The sequence below is a fragment of the Bactrocera oleae genome, chromosome 2, assembly GCF_042242935.1.
Source record: "Bactrocera oleae isolate idBacOlea1 chromosome 2, idBacOlea1, whole genome shotgun sequence".
In the NCBI taxonomy this organism is placed as follows: domain Eukaryota; kingdom Metazoa; phylum Arthropoda; class Insecta; order Diptera; family Tephritidae; genus Bactrocera; species Bactrocera oleae.
In genome coordinates this window covers 72,345,201-72,366,062 of record NC_091536.1, presented here as the reverse complement: position 1 = coordinate 72,366,062, position 20,862 = coordinate 72,345,201, and the positions used below count along the sequence as shown (strand labels likewise).

General features: G+C 33.5%; 1 protein-coding gene across 11 annotated transcripts in view; it reads right to left on the bottom strand.

Moving 5' to 3' along the window:
- cpx (synaptic transmission protein complexin) overlaps positions 1 to 20,862 on the bottom strand; it is a 316,297-nt gene that overhangs the window by 217,823 nt on the left and 77,612 nt on the right. For 10 of the 11 annotated variants that reach the window (XM_036368035.2, XM_036368033.2, XM_070105632.1 and 7 more), the window contains one exon: positions 5,072 to 5,098. The exons of the other annotated variant lie outside the window; for it this stretch is intronic. The gene's annotated coding sequence lies outside the window, so the exon portion shown is untranslated. The remainder of the gene's footprint in view (positions 1 to 5,071; positions 5,099 to 20,862) is intronic. 11 annotated transcript variants of the gene reach the window in all.

Sequence of the window (20,862 nt, the reverse complement as noted above, 5' to 3'; positions counted from 1 at the left end):
AGGCGTAATACTTATTAGCAACTGTAGAGAGTAAGTACTTTTGTAGGGTCAAGTATTGCTATACTACAATATTAATAATACAAAGCTTATGCGCTTTTAGGTTCAAATTTCATAATTTCACTTGCAGTGAGTTATAACTTGATCCTAGCAAACTGCTTGCTCTTTTCAAATAATTATAACAGTGTGCCGAAATATATGCTTAGCAGTTGTTAAAAGATTTACATATATAATGGAATTCTCATACTCACTTACAGCTATAATAATTCGTAGCATACATTTAGGAGAGAACGAGAAATAATCGACACTATAATAGCTACTGAGCTCAGCTTCAGTTTCGCAGAAAATAAATACAATCGCATTAGTCGATGAGGTTATCAAGATAAATGTCGTGTTGTGGTGTATTTTAAACATGATAACAGAAAAATAACAAATTACCGCGAAATTTAAGCCCTATAGATTGGCTATAGTAAAATTGATGATAATATTGTATATATAGCATGCAGTTATCCTCCTAATGTATTTGAAGGTGATCTCAACTCACTGATTTTTCTTGAAAATTATTTTACTGAATGTCCAAACTTAGAGGCCAAGTATACAATACTGCTGCAAAAAGTTTGTGGTCGTAACATAACAAAAAATTTTAGGCCTTTGTTAAAAATGGATATTTTATTTGGCTAGATATTTTAGTTATTCATAAATAGTTTGAAAGCTTTATGAAACTTTATAGTTTCAGAAAACGAGCCATATACGTTACGGTAACTTCAAAATCAAGTAATCCAATAATGAATGTGCGCTAATATTAAGGACTCTTTAAAGACTTTTTCAGCCGCGTGATAAGTTTAAAAAAAGCAACAACATTCATTAACTGTATAAAATTGCGCCCGCTATGAAAAGTTAATTACAAATGCAAATAACAATTTTTATTACTTGTGACTTTTTACTCTCATGCTTTTTGTACCTGTTTATGTTTACGTAATAGAGTATACAAAAAAGCATATTAAAATGCCTTAAAGCATATACAAGTACTTGCTCTCGGCATTAAATTGTTGTTTTGTATTTTTTCTGCTTTTACTTTCAAATTTATTACTTCACTTTGTTTGTATTTCCAATAGGAAAGCGAATAAAAACGGCGCTTAGACATGCGATAATTCGATGAAGTAGAAAAATGTACAGGCGGCTACAAAGAAAAAGCGCTCTTAAAAAAATGCGGAAATTAATAGGTCACCATAGGGGTGTGCGACGGCAGTTGTTTATGTACGCTAGCTGTGACGGGCGGATAGGAAGTCGCCTTGTTTTTTGTAGACATAGCTGCCTGACTTTCTAACTAAACTTGCTAGCTTTATGTAAGCACACCAAGTTTTTCATTATTTTTCTCACCATTTCGTAAATATTTCTCCACGTCACAACCTGAATTTTCACGCTTTTAATTCGCACATATGACGACGGGCATGGCGTATACGTGATTTTTTTGCCAATGTATGCCGTGTATGAGAGCTTAGCAGCTACCGTCTTGCGTGTCAAGCGCATGTAGCTAATGGCTGTTGGCCGGAAGAGCGTGCTGGCAGCTCACATACAAACACACAAAATGGTAAACAACGCGGAACGAACTAAAAGTAGGCTGATATGCTTTCTCAGCGGTGTTGATGGTGCGCATACTTATAAATTCAGCTACACAGAAACAACTACGTGCATATTATTACAGTTGGAGAAATTTAAACTTAGTGCATTAAGGTGTGGTACCACTACCCTCATGGTCTATTTTATCTTTCGACACCCTCATTTTACCACAGATCCGCGCGCTGCCCATCGACATTCGCGGCTAATGTGGAGGGTAAACAAATTAAAGCCGCCAAATAAACACGAGCTGGTTGTAGTGGCATGGAAAGATCATCGTAGATACCCTAACTCAAATTTTATTTTGTATTTGGGTCAGTGGTTCACCCATAATCCTTTGTGTTGCCTACTTCTGAGGATGAGTAAGTAAAGCAGACGTGTCGAATCTCTGAGGTGCTGCGCAAACACGCCAACTTTTCTTTGAAATGACCCTGCCTTTCGCTGCCAGCTTTTTCAGTTTAACTTTCATGACGTTGTTTGGATGCTTTCAGCCAATATCAGCTGATAATTACATTTGAATTATGTAAATTTACAGCACTTTGAGAGTTGTGTAACGCTCGCTTGTGTGCTTGCGTGTCAGCGAGTTGAGCAGGCAAAGCAATTGTTTACTTTTTTGGCGAGTGCGAAAAGAAGTTTGTTTGGAGGTATACACTCCATAGTCCATGTAGTTGTTGTTTTTGTGTATTATCTAACTGCTGCGCGGTCATTAAGCACAAGTCAGGTCGGCGGGCGGCGGACTGCAATTTAACGCTTTTATGTTGTGTTTGTTCCGTTTTCTAATCTTTTTTACTTTCGGACTTGCGTCCACCACACTAAATGTCAAACAATGTCAAATATTTTTTCCTGAACAAAAAAAAGCGCTCTAGCAAGCAATGGATAAAATTCCACCATTTTTAGTGTGTCTGCGTTAATTTTACTTGTCAAATCAAAAGCGGGTTAGTGGTGGCGCAGGAAGCAGCGCAGCCGGACCGACGACAATGTCCTGGCTGGCGAGCTAATGTTTACTTTATACAAATAGCGATGACTAGCCGTGAATTCACCTTTAGTGTGACAGGAAATATTTATATTTTTTGGGAAAGTTTGCTTAGTGCATTGATAATGAAAGCATTGCGAGGTAGGGGTTGATGACAAAGATTTTTTTTTGAAAAGCAATTAGGTTTCAAGTTATAAAGAAAAAAATATTTAAATAGGAAAAAAGTGTTGCCAGACTATCAAAAATATATTGAATAAGTTAGGAAGGGTATACTCGTTTGAGATTTCTTTGTGGATTGACTGATATTTTCGGTAGAAGGTTAACTATAGGCACTGGGGTCCACATATTTAGTACTTAGGGGCTTGAACAGTTTTGGTTCGATTTGGACAATTTTTGGTCACAAGGTGGCATATTTTAAACGTATTATTCACGCAAAGATGTAATCATTCTTGCTTGATTTTTATAGTGGAAAGTGAAAGAATTAGATGGAATTGAAAATGATGTTATATGGGAAATAGGTTGTAGTCCGATTTCGCCAATTTTCGCACTATAACATAGAAATATAAAAAGAATGATACGTACCCAGTTTGGTTGAAATCGGTTAAGCAGATCCCAAGATAGGAGTTTTCACCTAAAAGTGGGCAGTACCACGCCCACAATCTAATTTTGAAAGTTGTTCCTATAAAATCATCTTATACCACCAGCCCAGAGAGAAAATTGTATGTCTCTGGCGTGTTTCGTGCTTGATTTATCACGCTTTTAGTAGTTTTTAACAGTACCGTTAGTAGTTTTTAACAGCACCTTATTTCACCCATTTTCACACTGTAGGTAGAGGTTCTAAAAGCATTTGCTTCCAGTGAATTTTGTTATTATAGCTTAAGCGGTTTAGGAGATATGCACATTAAACCTATTAGGGGCGGGACCACGCCCACTTTAAAAAATTTTTTAACTGCAGATGCCCCTCCCTAATGTGATCCTGTGTACCACATAACAGTCTTGTATCTATTTTAACTGCATATGCCCCTCCCTAATGTGATCCTGTGTACCACATAACGGTCTTGTATCTTATTGCGGAGCTTACTTATGGCAATTTATTTGTTTTTGATTAATGACGTTTTGTGGGCGTGGCAATGGTCCGATTACGCCCATATGCATACCAACCGTCTTACGGTACCAAGAAATATGTGTACCAAGTTTCATAAAGATATCTAAATTTTTACTCAAGTTAGAGCTTGCACGGACGGACGGACGGACGGACAGACAGTCACCCGGATTTCAACTCATATCTTCACCCTGATCATTTATATATATATAACCCTATATCTATCACGATTAGTTTTAGGTTATACAAACAACCGTTAGGTGAACAAAACTATTATACTCTGTAGCAACAGGTTGCGAGAGTATAAAAATATAATACAAGTAGATAATAAAAATCAGCCATCACTTTAGGCATGAATCAATATAGCCACGTATTCTATAACTTATATTTGATTAACAATTTTTCTTAAGCCTTAACCCTTTTAGTGCCGGGCGAAATAGAGGTGCATATGTGAAAAAAACCAGCCGAATTGCACAGTTTTACAAGGGTTCGGTAAAATGCTTGTAAAAACCAAACGAGAAACAATATTTACAAGGTTCAAAAAGCTGCGTATTGTGGATAAATAACAAAACTAAACAATGCCACTAGTTTTTTCGAACTCATTTGAAAATTATAGAAAAAACAAAGGTATAAACGTTTGTAAACTAATTGAATTTTACAAAACTGATTTCCACATACAAACAGTCATATTTTCATCATAATTTTATATGGGTCGGCTATTATAAAGTATATAGGTACCTTGTATTTTCAATACATATTTTTTAACAATCAAAACATTATTAAATAACAAACACAAAACACAACTTGAAGGTACGGTGTTTATGTTAGATTTCGGTACCTCCAAGCGACAGGCAAAACGTCGTTCACGAAAAGTTCAAACAAAAAAATATTTTTTTAAATTATCTTGTAATGAAATTAGATCATTTATAGCGTATTACAAATTTATCTTGAGATAGAGTTCTCCCGCAATGAGAGTAGTAAACCGCTACAAGGCGCGAGCCGATATATCGGCTCTGGCACTTTTCGCAAGTACAGCTGGAGCTGATATATCGGATCCCGGCACTAAAACGGTTAATGTCTTATACACTCCTTAGACCCTACATTACTATATCCACCTAAGTGGACAATACAAAGGCTTTTCTTCAATAAAATCTTCATTCACATAAATTTCGTTACTGCATCGCTAATAATCCAACTCAATGGCCTCACTAACCACTCGCTGTGTATCTTTCCAACACCACTCTCCATACACTTATACGCCGTGTACCCGCCAGCAATTAGTATGGTTTAAAGCTAAAAGTCCTGCTCATTTCTATAATTTCGTCGTAAACCTCCGTATTGCCTCATTAAATTCACTTTACTCACACAACTTCTGCACTTACCTTTGTTATAACTGCAAAGTTTACGAGCTGCAAAGAAGGAAATTAAGTTAATAATGGATTAGTATAAATTTTGATTAAAACCAAAAAAGAAAATGTTAATAGCGCGCACGAGCGTATGCGCATAACATTCAGATGTATCACATTAAATCAGCCAACAAATAATATTCCTAATTAAAGACATAAATTGAGCTGTAATTTTTGAAAGTGTGCCTTTAAAAATATAATTTGCTCAAGTGGATATATTAGCTGTTCTGGTACCCTGCATTTTGACGCTCTTAAAATTAATTTTGTTCAAAGTCATAAAAATTATTATTTTAATATTGCTCATCGCAAAATACATTATGGGTACCAGTACCGAGAGATATAATAAATTTAGCTAGTTAACATTTTGATACAGACCTGGTTTAGGGGATATTAGGTCTTACATATAAAACCTTCATTTTTTAAAAAACTCCTGAAGAGAAATCGTATTGATGAAAAGCTAATAACGAGTAGCTCCAAAATTTGTGTACAACATATAGATGTATCCTGAACACGTGTATATGAGAACGACAATTGTTATCTTAACGGTCAACGCCACCATTGGCTTCTTTTTTTAGCCTTTAATCAGAAACAAACTGTTTAGGTAACCATTTTCAAAACCGTAGGTCTAGTTCATGCATTCTAGATGAACCATGTTGGAAGAAAATTTTAAATACAATTTGTACAATTATGATTTGAAACCTACAGCAGACATATTTAGATTTATTTAACACAAATCTGAATTTTTGTCTCTTAATAAAACCTATCACAGAATAATATTTAAGAGATCTTTAAAATATCCATTGAAATCTGCCAGAAAGGCACAAAGGAGTGTATATTATTATTAGTATATTATTATATACAGATGTACAAATGTATATATATGAGAACTCATTAATATGCCCCACTCACAGGTGTATTACTACAAAAAAAGTCTTATTTTTTTTTTTGCTTTTGTTTTGATAATGGAACGAAAAACATGAAAGCTTTTACCCCTGCCCCGGCGCCATACTAATCGGCTTTTAATCATAGTTCAGTGAAATGCAAAGGCATGAGTGGCAAACAGTAGCGCCTATGCAAACCCAAATACTTCCCAAAACACACAAACATGTACATACAGTTAAATAAAACATATCAATGCATAAGTAAGCATATAAAGCAGCGCTTATAAATACATTTTCGCTGTCATCCACAGTCTTTATGGTAATGACCAATATTGAGGCTTTTGCAAACACACCCATTTCATAAATATGTATAACTGTTTGTTTTGTGTTTTTCCCTTTGGTTCAAGGGAACACTTTCAATACTTTTTTATATATAAGATTACAACTCGGATTATGTGGAAGCTTTGTGGTTCTACGATATTCGGTTAGTGGTTTTGTTTGTTCTTCTGGGTTTGAATAGGCATACATACATATATATATATACATATAGACATATAAATATATTCGTATACAAAAAATGTCCATAATGTTTCATCTATAAATATTAACTGTGTATGTGTGCAAATGCTTAAATATTAATGTAAATTGTATTTTATATGGAAACATATTTAATCGTGTAGAATTACAATGAATTAAAGATGTCTGTGTTATGGGTTGTGGCATAGTTCCCACAGAAATATGACATTCACTCAAAAATATTCTATAAATACAAATGCATTACATGTGTGTGTATTAGCGTATTTTAATATATTTTTTGTTTTCTGGGCTACCATACAATAATCTGCGATTATGCAAGCTCATTGCAGTGCAAAATGATTAAATTTTTTTGATGACATTTTAATCAAGCTAATTAATATGGCGAATAAACAGATAACGGAGGTTATTTAAAAATATTCAAAATTAGCTAAAGAAATACGAATATTAAAGGAATAGTGGTTAGTGGTTTAATTCCAACTAGCTTCAGTGAATTAAGAATGCTTTTTATAAAAATAAAAAAAGGGGTTTGCCTAAACGAAAAATTATAGAAAAAACGTTAACTTCGGTTGCCCTTAACAAATACAAAAATTTCCTTACAAGAACTTGATTCCGATCTAATTTCGTGAAGATACCTCGTCAAATAAAAAAGTTTTCCATGCAAGCAGTTGATTCCGATCGTTCAGTTTGTATGACAGCTATATGTTATAGTAATCCGATATCGGCCGTTCCAAACAAAGAGCGGATTCTTAGTGAGGACAGGGCAGGTGCAAAATTTCAGATCAATAGCTTAAAAACTGAGGAACTAGTTGGTATCTGTAGACGGACAGACAGACAGACAGATGGACATGGCTAAATGAACTCAGCTCATCATGCTGATCATTTATATATATGGTTGTTACAAACTTCGCGGCAAACTTAATATACCCTGTTCAGGGTATAAATATGATGAAGTACTTGTTATAATATAAATAGTATATATTTCGAAAAAATTTTCCACATCGGATCACTGTAGCATATAGCTGACATACAAACTGGCCGATTTTTGTTGTGAAGGTTATTATATTTTGGGTGCAACAAAAGGTAGCCTTTTGTCTCTTGTTTTATGATTAAATTAATAGCTTTCATAAATTTATCTTGAATTTCTGCCAATCAATTTATTTCGCAATAAAGAAACCTTCCGGCCGTTAAGAGTACAAAAATCACAAAAGTATGCTGAATATTTTTCGAACACTTAGAAACCTACCTACTACTACTACCTACTAAAAATATTTGAAAACAAGTAAGGAATTTCTAAGGTCAGGTGTAACCGAACATTTTATACTCTCGCAACTTGAAAAACCCGGGAAATTACTTAAGGTGTTGGCAAAATTTTATATTAAAGGAAGTATTGATCCGATTCGACCCATTTTTGACACAAAACAAAATATTATTGCGAGTTTCCTTTATTTATTTTTTTCTATGAATTTTAATTATATATCGTACACATTGACCGATATTTTCGGTAAAAAGTCAACAATAGGCACTGGGGTCCCCATATTCAGTACCTAAGGGCTTGAACAGATTTGATTCGATTTGGACAATTTTTGGTCACAAGGTGGCATATTTTAAACGTATTATTCATGCAAAGTGCCCGATACAAACATTGTTGCTTGATTTGCATACTGGAACGTGAACAAAACAGATGAAATTGAAAATGGTGTTATATGGGAAATAGGCGTGGTTGTAATCCTATTTCAAATATTTTCCCACTATAACATAGAAATATGAGAACAATGTTATGTACCGAACTTGGTTGAAATCGGCTAAGCAGATCCCCAGATATGGATTTTCACCTAAAAATGGGCAGTACCACGCCCACTATCTAATTTTGAACGTGGTTCCAATAAAATCATCTTATACCATCCCAGAGATAAACTTTAATGTCTCTGGCTTTTTTAGTGCTTTTTTCGCGCTTTTAGTAGTTTTTAACAGCAGTGTTATATGGGGAGTGGGCGGCGTTGTCACCCGATTTCACCCATTTTTACACTGTCAATAGAGATGCTAAAAGCATTTGTTCTCAGTGAATTTTCTTATTATAGCTTTAGCGGTTTATGTGATATTCACATTAAACCTATTATGGGGCGGCACCACGCCCACTTTAAAAAATATACAGCTGCATATGCCCCTCCCTAATGTGATCTTGTGTACCAAATAACAGTCTTGTATCTTATTGTGGAGCTTAGTTATGGCAATTTATTTGTTTTTGATTAATGGCGTTTTGTGGGCGTGGCAATGGTCCGATTACGCCCATAAGCATACCAACCATCTTACGGTACCAAGAAATATGTGTACCAAGTTTCATAAAGATATCTCAATTTTTTACTCAAGTTACAGCTTGCACAGACGGACGGACAGACAGTCACCCGGATTTCAACTCGTCTCTTCAACCTGATCATTTATATTTACATAACCCTATATCTAACTCGGTTAGTTTTAGGTGATACAAACAACCGTTAGGTGAACAATACTATTATACTCTGTAGCATCATGTTGCTACAGTATAAAAAAATCAGACTAACTGCCTCGAGTGAATACACAAATAAATTTCGAATTCGTTGCCTTTTTAACGGAAATTAAAAATTTATAGAACAAATAAAACATCAGAAGTATGTTTTCAAAAAATGTCAGAAAATATTCCCTTTATTCTAGAGTGTGGAAAAAGTATCGAGTATACCACACATAACAGGCTAAAAAATTGTAACATTTCTATTCAACTTTTAACAAGCTTGAAAATTTTTGTTCAGTGGTTAGGCCTAACATTCACAGAGAAGTGTATTAATATCGTAACTGTCGGAAAATGTATTTCTGTGATATAAGATTTTGAATTAACTCGGTTTGGTATTTAATAAAAAATAGATAAATAAGAGTTTTTAATGAAAAGACAAGCTGCTGATTTGAAAAACTGTCTTAAAACAAATACAAAATGCACAGTATGACTCGTTAGGGGTATGTTAAATTCCGTAAAAATCATATAAGCAATGAAACCGATGAGCCAATACCTAAATGAGGAATGCATGGGATATATCATTCATCAAAATTTGGAAATGCCAAAGCTCAGCTCACTAACCATCAATTGACTGTGTCATAAATCAGCTTTCGTTGCCACCATATTCTCGGTTTCTGATCCCCAAAGATTTTTCCCATATCTCAGAGCCCTAGAAGAAGCTAGCTTAAATAAACATAACGCCAGTGAAGATATATCCACATAGATTGAGAGCTATTTTTACAAGCTGTACCATAAAAATGATACGCTATAATAATAACCCTCGACAGCATATCCGTTAATTTATATTTACATATTTCACTGGACCTTAATAGATACCATACGAATATATGGTAGGCTTTCAGAATACAGTGTTGGCCAGTGTTTACTTGATCTGGAGAAGTAACAAAGCTATCCGCTTTCGTTTATATTCTTAGACTCGCTCATCGCGAAAGCTTTTCAGAACATGAGTTAATGCAGTAGAAAACTGATCTTTATTGATGCGAAACCAAAGACGTAATTGGAATTAACGAATAATCCATTCGAAGAAGCTTTACAGATCCGGAAGACTATTATTTATTTTTTTTAATTAAATCTTTAAATGGTAGACTGAATAAAGGGTCGTGAAATTAAAAGAGAACTAGGCATTTTCCTCATGATTAGATGTTTTAGAGCCCAAAATAATATCAGCTTTTTTGCTAAACAATATTTAATATGTATAATAGCCATCAAATGCTTTTTTTAAATAAAATAGGTAACGGTGCAACAAAAACTAAGATTAATCGTGACAAATGATGACAGACTCTAAAAACAATATAAACAAGCGCCATAAAAATCCTCACCAACGACTGCAGTCATTTACTGAGAAAGACGGCTGCAGCCAACGCCTCCAGCAGCACAATGCACCCGTTACGCGCGATAATTCTTTTATATACGGATGTGCACACATTTGCTTCCGGCTTAAATAACAGGAAATAATAAAATAACGCCGACTTCCGCTCATATCCGCACATAGCTACGCGACTGGTGCAAATTTATTATCTCAAGACAGGAAAGTAAGAAACATAAGATGAACAGCAAAATCGTAAGACTGAACTTTACGCTGGTGAAGAAATTAAAAAATATGTATATAAATTATACAACAAAGCGCTGATTTTACAAAAACAAACAAAAAAAAACTAAACATGAAAATGCGAGTGAATAAATACAGCAAAATTAGCAGAAGGAGACGAAGGTAAAGAGCGTTAGAATAAGGGCGAATTAAAACAATAACTTTGAGCGCAATTGATTTTCTACAAGTTAGCCTGCTCCTGCTCAATATATGTATGTAGGGTGTGTATCTGCAAAGTATATGTGTATTAGGGTGGGGCGGAAACAATTTTTTTTTTTTGTTTAGCCTGGCAGTAAAATCTGTAGATTACAGAAAAAGAAAATTTTTAGATTGTAGATTATAGAAAAAGAAAAACTTTGGACTATCTAGAGGCGGCGCACTCAAGTTTAAAGTAAATTTTCGAGTTAAAAATTTTATTTCGTAAAAATTTTTGATAAGTGTTCTAACAGCTTTGGAAAATCCTCTTTCAGGCCAATTAAAAGTTATCAACTTAAAAAAAATGTTTGTGGTCATTAATGGAGTTTTAAAAAACAGTCTTAAACGACAACATGCTTTTCTTAAACGTTAAAATAAATTTTGAGTCAAAAACCGTCAGATTCGGTAATTTCTATATAAATGTAAAGAGTTAAAATCAAAAATAGATGTTAAAAAAAATTTTTTTTTGTCCAAAAATTTCCTTTTTCTATAATCTACAGATTTTACCCCCAGGCTAAGCAAAAACAAAATTTTTTTTTCGCTCTACCCTAATGTGTATACTCCCTTCCTTCAACGGACGAAGCGTAAGCAACGCTGTGGCAATTGTAGTCATGCAATAATCTCCAATTGAATTCCAGCTAAGTAAGGGAAACTCATTGCATCTTTGCGCTGACGCCACTTTAATACCGAACACTTTGTTTCATTACAATTTAGCTCGCGGCAAAGTTTCGCAAATCCATCACGTCGTTAAAGTGGCGCACGCACACACCCACATCCACACCAATATCGCAATAGACAAACACCAATCCATAAAATATATACGTGTATGTGTATGTATATGTTTATTTAACGCTAGAAGGTCAGCATTTCAAGAGATAGTTCTATGTATACAAGTATATATATGGCGTTGTTGTTGGCTGAAAATTTTATTGGCCCAGATCGACGCGCGCGCGTTTTCGCTGGCAAGGCATTTGGAAATTAATTAGATGCTTAAGCAAACTAATCGCAATTTGTAACGCCTGATTTATGTGCAGTAAGAGTTGCCAACTGTGTTTGCGAACTAGTTAAATACATTCGAGATATGCGCGTTCATGTATGTGTGGCGCGGGTGGCATGAATCAATCAATTTGTTAATGGAGAAAGCTTAAAGTTCATGATAATTTAAAGTTTTCTTCTCTGAACTAAAATATAATTAATAGATTCAGTTAGAAAATTCAAATAATATTTTAGGAGATTTAAGTAAGGGTCGTATAATAGAGTTTTATTTCAAATTAATTGTAAAAAAAATTAATAAAGCTCTGTTTACCTATCATCAGATATACTCACACGCTTGAGAAACTTTTGCAGGCATTAAAAGCTTTTACCAAATAGTGTTTTTGACTTTATGGTAATTCCAATGTCATGCATATTTTTTCAATACCGTGACTTCCTTCAACTATTATACTTATATGTATATTTTGTGAAACTCATCACACTCACCCGCAATATATTTTTCGCAAAGGCTTCACTTAACATAATGCGATCAATATTGACCCAGACTGACCTATTTAAACTGCTCGCGATAGTTAATTTTTTCTAAGATTGGTACAACGTTTTTTTATGCTCTTGTGAAGTTTGATCTTGCACGCAGACAAAAGTTTGTTAAAGTTTTCATAAATATTGGTATTTTTAATACAATCATGTCTACGGAATCGTTGGAAATATTGCAAAGGTATTTTGGGGAGTGAACTTTATTACGAACAACAGTATTTGATTGGCACAAAGCATTCAATGAAGCTTCTGAAGCGTGTCGCCCATCCATCTCGTTTAGTGAACACAAAATTAAAAAACTTAAAGAAACAGCGCTTGAAAATCCTCGTGTTGGCGTCAGAAAGATAGATGAGGATCTTAACATATCCAAAGGCTCGACTCAACACATTTTGGTTAATTATTTGATTATGAAGCGTATAAATGCCAACATCTTTTGCAAAAACGGGTTCAGGTAGATGTCGCAAAAGATCTGCCTGCCAAGGTATGTGAGGAACCTACATTCATCAAACGCATCATTATCAATAACCAAACGTGATTTTATAAATATGATATGGAAACTGTCCAAGATTCGCAGAAGGCGCTCAAGCCTATCCCAGTGGATGCTTATAACAAGTGTATGAAAAATTGGATGAAACCTTGAGAGTAGAAGTAGTTAGTAGTATCGGCCGATGTGTTCATATATATGTCAAGTCTTACGTATTTAAAATCGTCATATTTGGTAATATTTTGTATTTTAACTCATTCGCAATAATAGAGCTTGTCTAAAAAAAGTTGTGAAACAAAGCTAAGTATACGCATACTCTCTTGTATGGAATTCATGTTTTTAGTTTTCCTGTTATTTTTCTATGCCAATTTTTTAACATTTTTAACATGAGAGCAAATAAATTAGCGAATCGATTATGGCTGTAGTACACAACCAATCGGAAGAGCAAACCTTTTATATCCCTAGATCCCAGCGCCACCTATGGCGAGACTAGTTATCATATTTCATAGCTTTTAAAAACATTAACTTTGTTACACTCTAAGCAGCGGGTTAGCAGCAACTGCTCCCAATTTTATCTACTCTTAATTTATTTTTATGTTTTAATGAAGATTTTTAAGAGTTTAATACAAATTGGAGTAAAGCGTACTCTTGCCTGACAGCTTCTGATACGGAAAGCACACTCAGTTATATGATTAAACATTTATTATGTTATCTAACAAAAACATATATGTTATTTCCCTTTTTGTTTTCTATACGACGAAAGAACAACAAATTAAAATAATTATTTTCATAGCCTTGATCACATTCAATCTGCTTTATTATTATTCTCCTCTTCGCTGTTCACTACAAATGACATGTACTAGTTATATATATATATAATAAAGCAGACACATACTCATATAATTGAGAGATAGCAATGACTTTTGCAACATTTCATTGCAATTTGACAAATTGTTGCGCTCTACGCCACCACAACGCTTATAATGATGCACCGACTTCATGTGTGCGGGTTTGGCACCGCAAGCGCTGACATAACGGCTTACTTTCATGACTTTCAAAAATGTCGTGTCAGGTATGACTTTACTGCGAAACACAATTAACTTGCAGCACTTTCTTGAATTCCTACACCTTCGGCGCTGTCAATTACAGTTGATAAAATTAAGAAGGTGTGCGTGCGAATAGCAGCACTTACACTTACAAAGCACGCATACATACATGCACATGCGAAAATGCGCCAAAAAGACGAACTAAAAGTCAAACTGAAGTGAGTTCTAGCAGCACACTCGTGTATTGTTTTTGCTGCCTTCACATTGCACTGCCAACTTAAGTTGCAATTATAGCTGAGGGCAATGCGACCTTTGCGCAGCTAGTAATTGTCTATTTATTCAGTGTGGCAGCTATCTTTTGCACAAGGAACGAGAAACTAAAATAAAAACACACTATAAAAAACAAAAACAACAACAACATGAAGAAAAATTAAGTACATGAAAAAGCTATTAAAATTATAAAAGTGTGAATAAGTTACCAGCCGAGGACGGTAGATGGATGGTTAATTTAGTTACAACGTTGTAATTGCTGACAACTTTTCTGCAATTTTAATAAATTGACTTGCTCTAACAGTCAACCGAGTCGTACCGAGTGCAATTTGTGTGCGTATGCTATGCTATGGCAGGTATTTTAGGGTTCCTTGATCTACATGAATAAATGCTGCATATATCCGTGTAATGTTTGCTCTTTTAACAGTTTTGAAAGAAATAACAGTATTACAAAGTTTAAAAGTTTATCGAGGGAGGAAAAGAGTGATAAGGGTTAAAAACCGGGATCATGTGTTTTAGAGAGTTTATAAATTAACTAAACAAGTAAGTTTCGGCATACTGCGATAGTGGGCTGAAAAGAGTTGTGTGTGTATATTGTTAAGACATGGTGAAATTTATTAGTGGTGTTGACTGACGAGGACTTCATGAATTATAGGTAGCGATAAAAAAATGCACTGCAATGCATTTAAACTATTGAAATACTCTGTACTCAATACGAGATGGTTGAAAAATACGAAATTCAAATTTTTATTATATACAAAATTCCACCATTTTAAACCTTACAGAAGAGTTAAACTTTTTGAAAACATGTCCTCAGAAGTCTACAGCTGGAAAGACTCTGTTAAAAAGAAATAATATTAATATTATGCTGCACTTTTCCGTTTTACATATTTTCAATCTTTATTTTTTTTGCTCAGTAAACTTTCAAGAAGTATTTCGGCTTCTATAAAGTAGTTGGAACTATACTTCAGACATTTTACTCCAACCAATGAATAGCCCGAATAATAAAAAGGCTTTCCGAAGTTTCTGACTTATGTTTGACTTTGTCATATTAGTTCTTGGCATACTCTAACGAAACTGAGCACAGATTTGGTAAAATCGAAACAAAGAAACTACCATAACTCATTCTTGTTATACGTATATCATTTTCTGGATCATGAAAAAATTGTTCAAGTAACAGTGCATTATTAGAATTAGCACTTTTTTAAGAACACGCACAGTCATCTTAAATTAAACACTATGGGGGTTTAATAATCGAGCTTAATTGGCAACAAAGCTTTAAGTTAACTAGACCTGAACCGACTTGAATTTAGAGATAACAATTGCAAATTAATATTTAAAGCTAAAAGTCAGCAATAAAGTTCGATTTACTAACTTGCGCAAAATACTAACAAAAGTATTGCAATTTAATTTGCGCATATTTTAAAAGAAATTCGTAGAATTAAAATAAAACAAAAAGCTCCTAAGCACATCCCGTTTCTCAGTTCTTGTTATTGTTTCTGTTTGCTTTCTTTATATTTTTTCTAAAAAAAAATCAACAATATACTTGCCACAATTTGCAGCACTCATATATACTCACACAAATACAAGATTGCAGCATGTGTGAATTGTTCTATACTGTATTGCTCGCCACTTACAGCAAAACAATTCTCTCTACTTATTGCAACAAAATTGCACACTTCTAGTGATAAGCACGTTTTTAATACCGACATGAGTGCTACTTGCAACTTGCAATAAGCGGCACGTGGCAAAAGTATATATATGTAATTTTATAAATACATATAAATGCAATGTAATACTTTTTAATAAAGTTCAGATATTTCAGTTTTATTTCTCGCATTTTTAGCAAGTGCTTCTTTGTCATAGTTTCGTATGAAAGTGACATTTTTTTTTTTATTTTTGCGTTTGTTAATAACATTTATTACTTTCAAGTACTGCTTCCTGACACTAGTTTATAATTTTGTTCATACTCATGTGACAATAAATGATATTTGGCACTTTAATGCTTTGCATTTCATTTTGCGTATGAATTTCCTAGTTTTATGGAAATCAAAGCTTTTTAAATATGATTCCCCAAAAAACTATATGCTCGTTTTATTTTAAGATGAAAAATAGCACGTGATTTTAATTGTTAAAATACTAAAAACTGTTCACTGACATATAACCTATATGTTTTTCTCAGAAGTCAAAAGGCTTAGAGGCAAAAACTGTAGGAACAAAAGATTTCGACCCGGTTTTAATTGTCAAAAAGTGCGACAATACGCCTAGCTAGTTAGCAGACTGTATGTTACTAACTTACTCAATTTATATCATCCCAAATGTAGGCCAAAATTTTGCAAAAGGAGTACCTAACTTTAAATATTGCGACAGGAGGGTAAAAAATATGATTCAGACTTTTAGTATAATGAATATTTGTTTTTATTTTTTATTGATACTAACATTTGTGCAAGCAAATTTTATTATGTATCTAGTTCATTATTGCAAATGCAATGATAGTTACAGTCAGTCCAATGAAAACGGCTGTCACTTCATTTTTATGGTGGTTTCTTAAGAAAATGTTCAAGTTAGTAGAAAAACTACTTAAAATTATTAAATTATGCTATGGATCATTCTGTACAACTTTGCCTAATAAACTAGTAGTCTAAAACCGCTTTCGACCTAGCGATGCTCGAGGCGAAGTTAAGCTTTTAAAGATGAAAAAAATTTATTCGTTAATTTTTGAGATATCGAAATGAAATTTAATACACAGGTTCATTTTTATATTGTGCTTATCATTTGTCGGACAACTATTACTTATATCTGTCATACTATTGATTATTCAGATTTTTTATTTTCCGGTATAATGCCTTTAATTAAAAACCTAAGATCACATAATATTACAGAACGGTCCTCTAATATAAACTTAACAATGACTGCAAAAATATAGAAACGCGGATAAGCAAATAGATATTTTTTTAAATTATATAGAATATTACTTGTTTCAAATCGAAGTTGACTATTTTTATAAATAACTAAATTTAAAACAAATAGCACATTGTCAAATAGTAAAATGGATGATATCATTCACTTTTAAGCAAACTTCTGGCTTGAAATGACTTTTGCTACTCTAAAATATATTTTTGGTAATAAAAAAATTTTTTTTTCCTAATTAAACCGAAAATTGAAATTTTAGCTTTGAAGTCGGGCAAATATTTCAGTTTCAAATATTTACAAATGCCGTAATTAACATTGTTCCAATTAAATTTGTTACATTACCTCATCGATATATTGTATTTGGGTATATATTAAAATATGCCTTTGTCTGCCTAATTCAACCAATGATAGCCTCCATTATTCACAAGCAACGCTCACTTCAATTTGACATATCAAATATCCATCGCTACACCGAACAATATTTCAGCTAACCTTTTAAACTAATTCCCACAGCGATGTAATTTAATATTGACTAAGTGATTGCCAGCGCATTTCAAATATACGCACATAAATACACACGACTCGGTTGATGTGCAAACTCTAACATATACATACATATATATCCGTTATAGATGCGTGCATTGCCAACATATGTATGTACAGTTAGTGGCCACTATTCTAATGCATTTAAAAATGTATATTTAATCCTTGGTTAATGACTGCAATTACACTGTTTGATATTAGTGTGGAATTTAGTCCGTATTTGTGGGTATTAAATTAATTTTGACAACTGTAGCCGGTGTGCGCAAGTATATTTGCGTGTGTGTGCGTTATGCCGGTACTCATGTGTCCGTTGTATTAATTGCACCCAATTTGCGGTTCTTGAGTTGTTAATTAATTACTGATGGCGAAAATATGAAAAACCAACTAAATACATGAAATGTATGTTAGTTAAGGTAGATTTAGCTTGGACATGACGCCAGTAAGCTATATGAGGGTTAACTACCACGTTTGGATCATTTTCATGCATATACTTGTAATTAAATAATTTTGGTGTTCGATTTGGATGAATATAATATACATATTATATGTGTTATGTGATAATATTAAAGCAATTAGTTCCGGCACTAGGCGGTTCGCCTTCATACCCATGATATGAAAACTATGATAATTTAACATTAGTCTAGGGATAGTAAAAAAACGTAATCTTTGAGATGATATCTAAAAGCTTGGAATATTCAGAAAACCTCCTTATTGTATAATTTTCTGGATCTTTAAATAACTATTTACTCAACATACATAAACATAGTTTTTGAATGCCTAACGGTTAGTGGTTGTTATTAGGAATATTCATTTTTTTACTTCTTTATTTTCAAGTTTTTAGAAAATGTGGTAACTCGGACCACTATAGCATTTAGCTGTCATACAAAGTGAGCAAAATCTAGACAAATATCTAGAAAGGCTAGAAAGAACTAGAAAAACATTTTGCGTTGGATGCACACCGTTAGACAGTTATGTTTTGAGATTTCCTAATACATATAGTTGCTATTAGGAAAGCACCTGTGAGGAGTACTTTAGCTTCGGGGCACCCGATGTTAACGTTTTTGCTGATTTTCGTTATTACTATAAGAGAAAAAAAAAAAAACTAAATTCTAATTAAAATAAAGTTTGATTTGACAATGTTCAAGACTTTATTAAATTGCCCCCAAAGATATGCCAACCCAAAGAAACTTAATAAAAAAAGGGATCATTAATGTTTGTTAAAATAAAAAGAGGCCAACAAAAACTGTCAAAAAATTTGTATTTTGGGCTTTATATTCAACCTTCCCATCGGATTGCCTATGGCAATATCTTTTCGTAGAAATGTGAAATACATCAATGCAATGCTTTAACCATACTTGTAGTATAAAAAAGAGCTGTGCCATCGCTAGCAAAAAAATAAGAGCGAAAGCTGTGTACGACATACAATTAATTTCAAAGCAATAGTAAAAAAAATATATTTTCGTGAATTAAAATAAAAATTCAAAATGAAAGATGTCTACATACATACATATATATGTACCTGTTTACAAGTACGTATTCATTTAATTCATAATTTTTTAATGTTGTCAAATGAAAGCAAGTCTTTATGCATCAATTTGAAAAGCAAGTCTTTATGCATCAATTTGAAAAGCATTTGCTCCTGGCATCAAATCTCTTTGGAGTTGTCTTCATATTTTTTTCATTTTGCAACTTGTACTCATTCACTCCCTCACACTGCTTCACTTTCTTGCACTACAACACTACTTAGCGCATGAACCTTGAACTTTTGCCGCCGCTGCAGCAATTCTTTATTTCGCCATTAAATTGCAGCTGACATCTATGCGCAGTCACACACCCACACATGCACACCTACATATACTCACAAACTCACTCTTGCTAAACAATTACAGTTTCTCTTGTGGTGTTTTGCATGCGGCGAAGGCGACAAAGCGCAGCGCGTCTTAATTGCGCATTTGTCTTCTTGCTAAGCTTGCTCTATTTCTTGTTGTTTTTACTTATTTAGTTTTTTGTTTATTTTTTTCAGTTATTATTTGCCTTTTGTTGTTTACTGCTACAAATTCATGCTCGTATTTTTCCGGTTTCTTTTCTTTTTGTAGTTCAGTTTTATCTATTTCGTGCTGTCGCAGTGCTTTGTTGTTGCTCCTCTTAAGCGAAAAATGATGATGTCTTCACGTCCTGTATGCGCTCTATTATTTCTAGATAAGTTTTTTAGTGATTCTTTTTATGTGAAGAATGTGAATTTTGTTTCAGACTAGATTATTTGAAATGACTCTGTATTGGTTTGGAAAATGGCATAAGAGATCAACTTTAAATTATTTTGAATTTGAATGTAGTATTTATATCTTAGCTTACAATGTTTTTTTTTGCAAAGTTAACTAAGCCGTTCTTTTAATTACATTCAACTAATTGTATTAAAGAGTGTGTGAGTAGGTGAGGATCATTAATATCCCAGAAGGAACAATTTTAATCAATGGTTCGTCGTTTTTCCGTTCGCTTTCTGTGAGCGTTGCCCAATTATAAAAAAAAGAAAAAAAATACAAAAGTTTTAAATACAAGCACTTGACTCTGATCACTCAGTTTGTCTCCGAAGTTTCCTTCTAGGTGTTACTATTTCAGAAATGGAAGGGTGCGGCAACACATTTTAATAATAATGATGAAGTAGTTATTAAAATACTATAAATGAAGCTTTCTTGTGTAATCAGGTCATTATTTAAATATCTTATTATGTCGGCAAATAGTAAAACAGCTTAAGCTATAGATTGAGTTAAAAAGTACTTTAATAAGACTTCTGTAGGTATTAGATTATTATTATTTAATAGGGGGATAAATGACAATAAATTAATTTCTAAGCCTATCTAGTCAAGAATTCGATGAGACGGTAATTATAGTTCCACTTCTTAGGATAAAGAAAAATATAATTTTATGTGAATTAGCTCACACTTCGTTGCTTGTTCGTGCATTTTTGGCCACGAAAAATACTGTAACTATATTCTTACCTCCATATTCGCCATTCGTGGGTTCTTGTGACTTTTTTTCAATTTGCAAAAATAAATAGTTGCTTAAAGAGCCATCATTTTAAAAACTTACACGATATTCAAAGCCCATCGCTGAAAGTGCTAAAGGCTATTCCAAAAATCGCGTTTGAGAAGTATTTCGACAATTGGAAGAAGCGCTGGCATAAGTGCATAACATCGAAAGCGGATTCTTTTGAAGGCGACAACATTAGTGTAGAGGA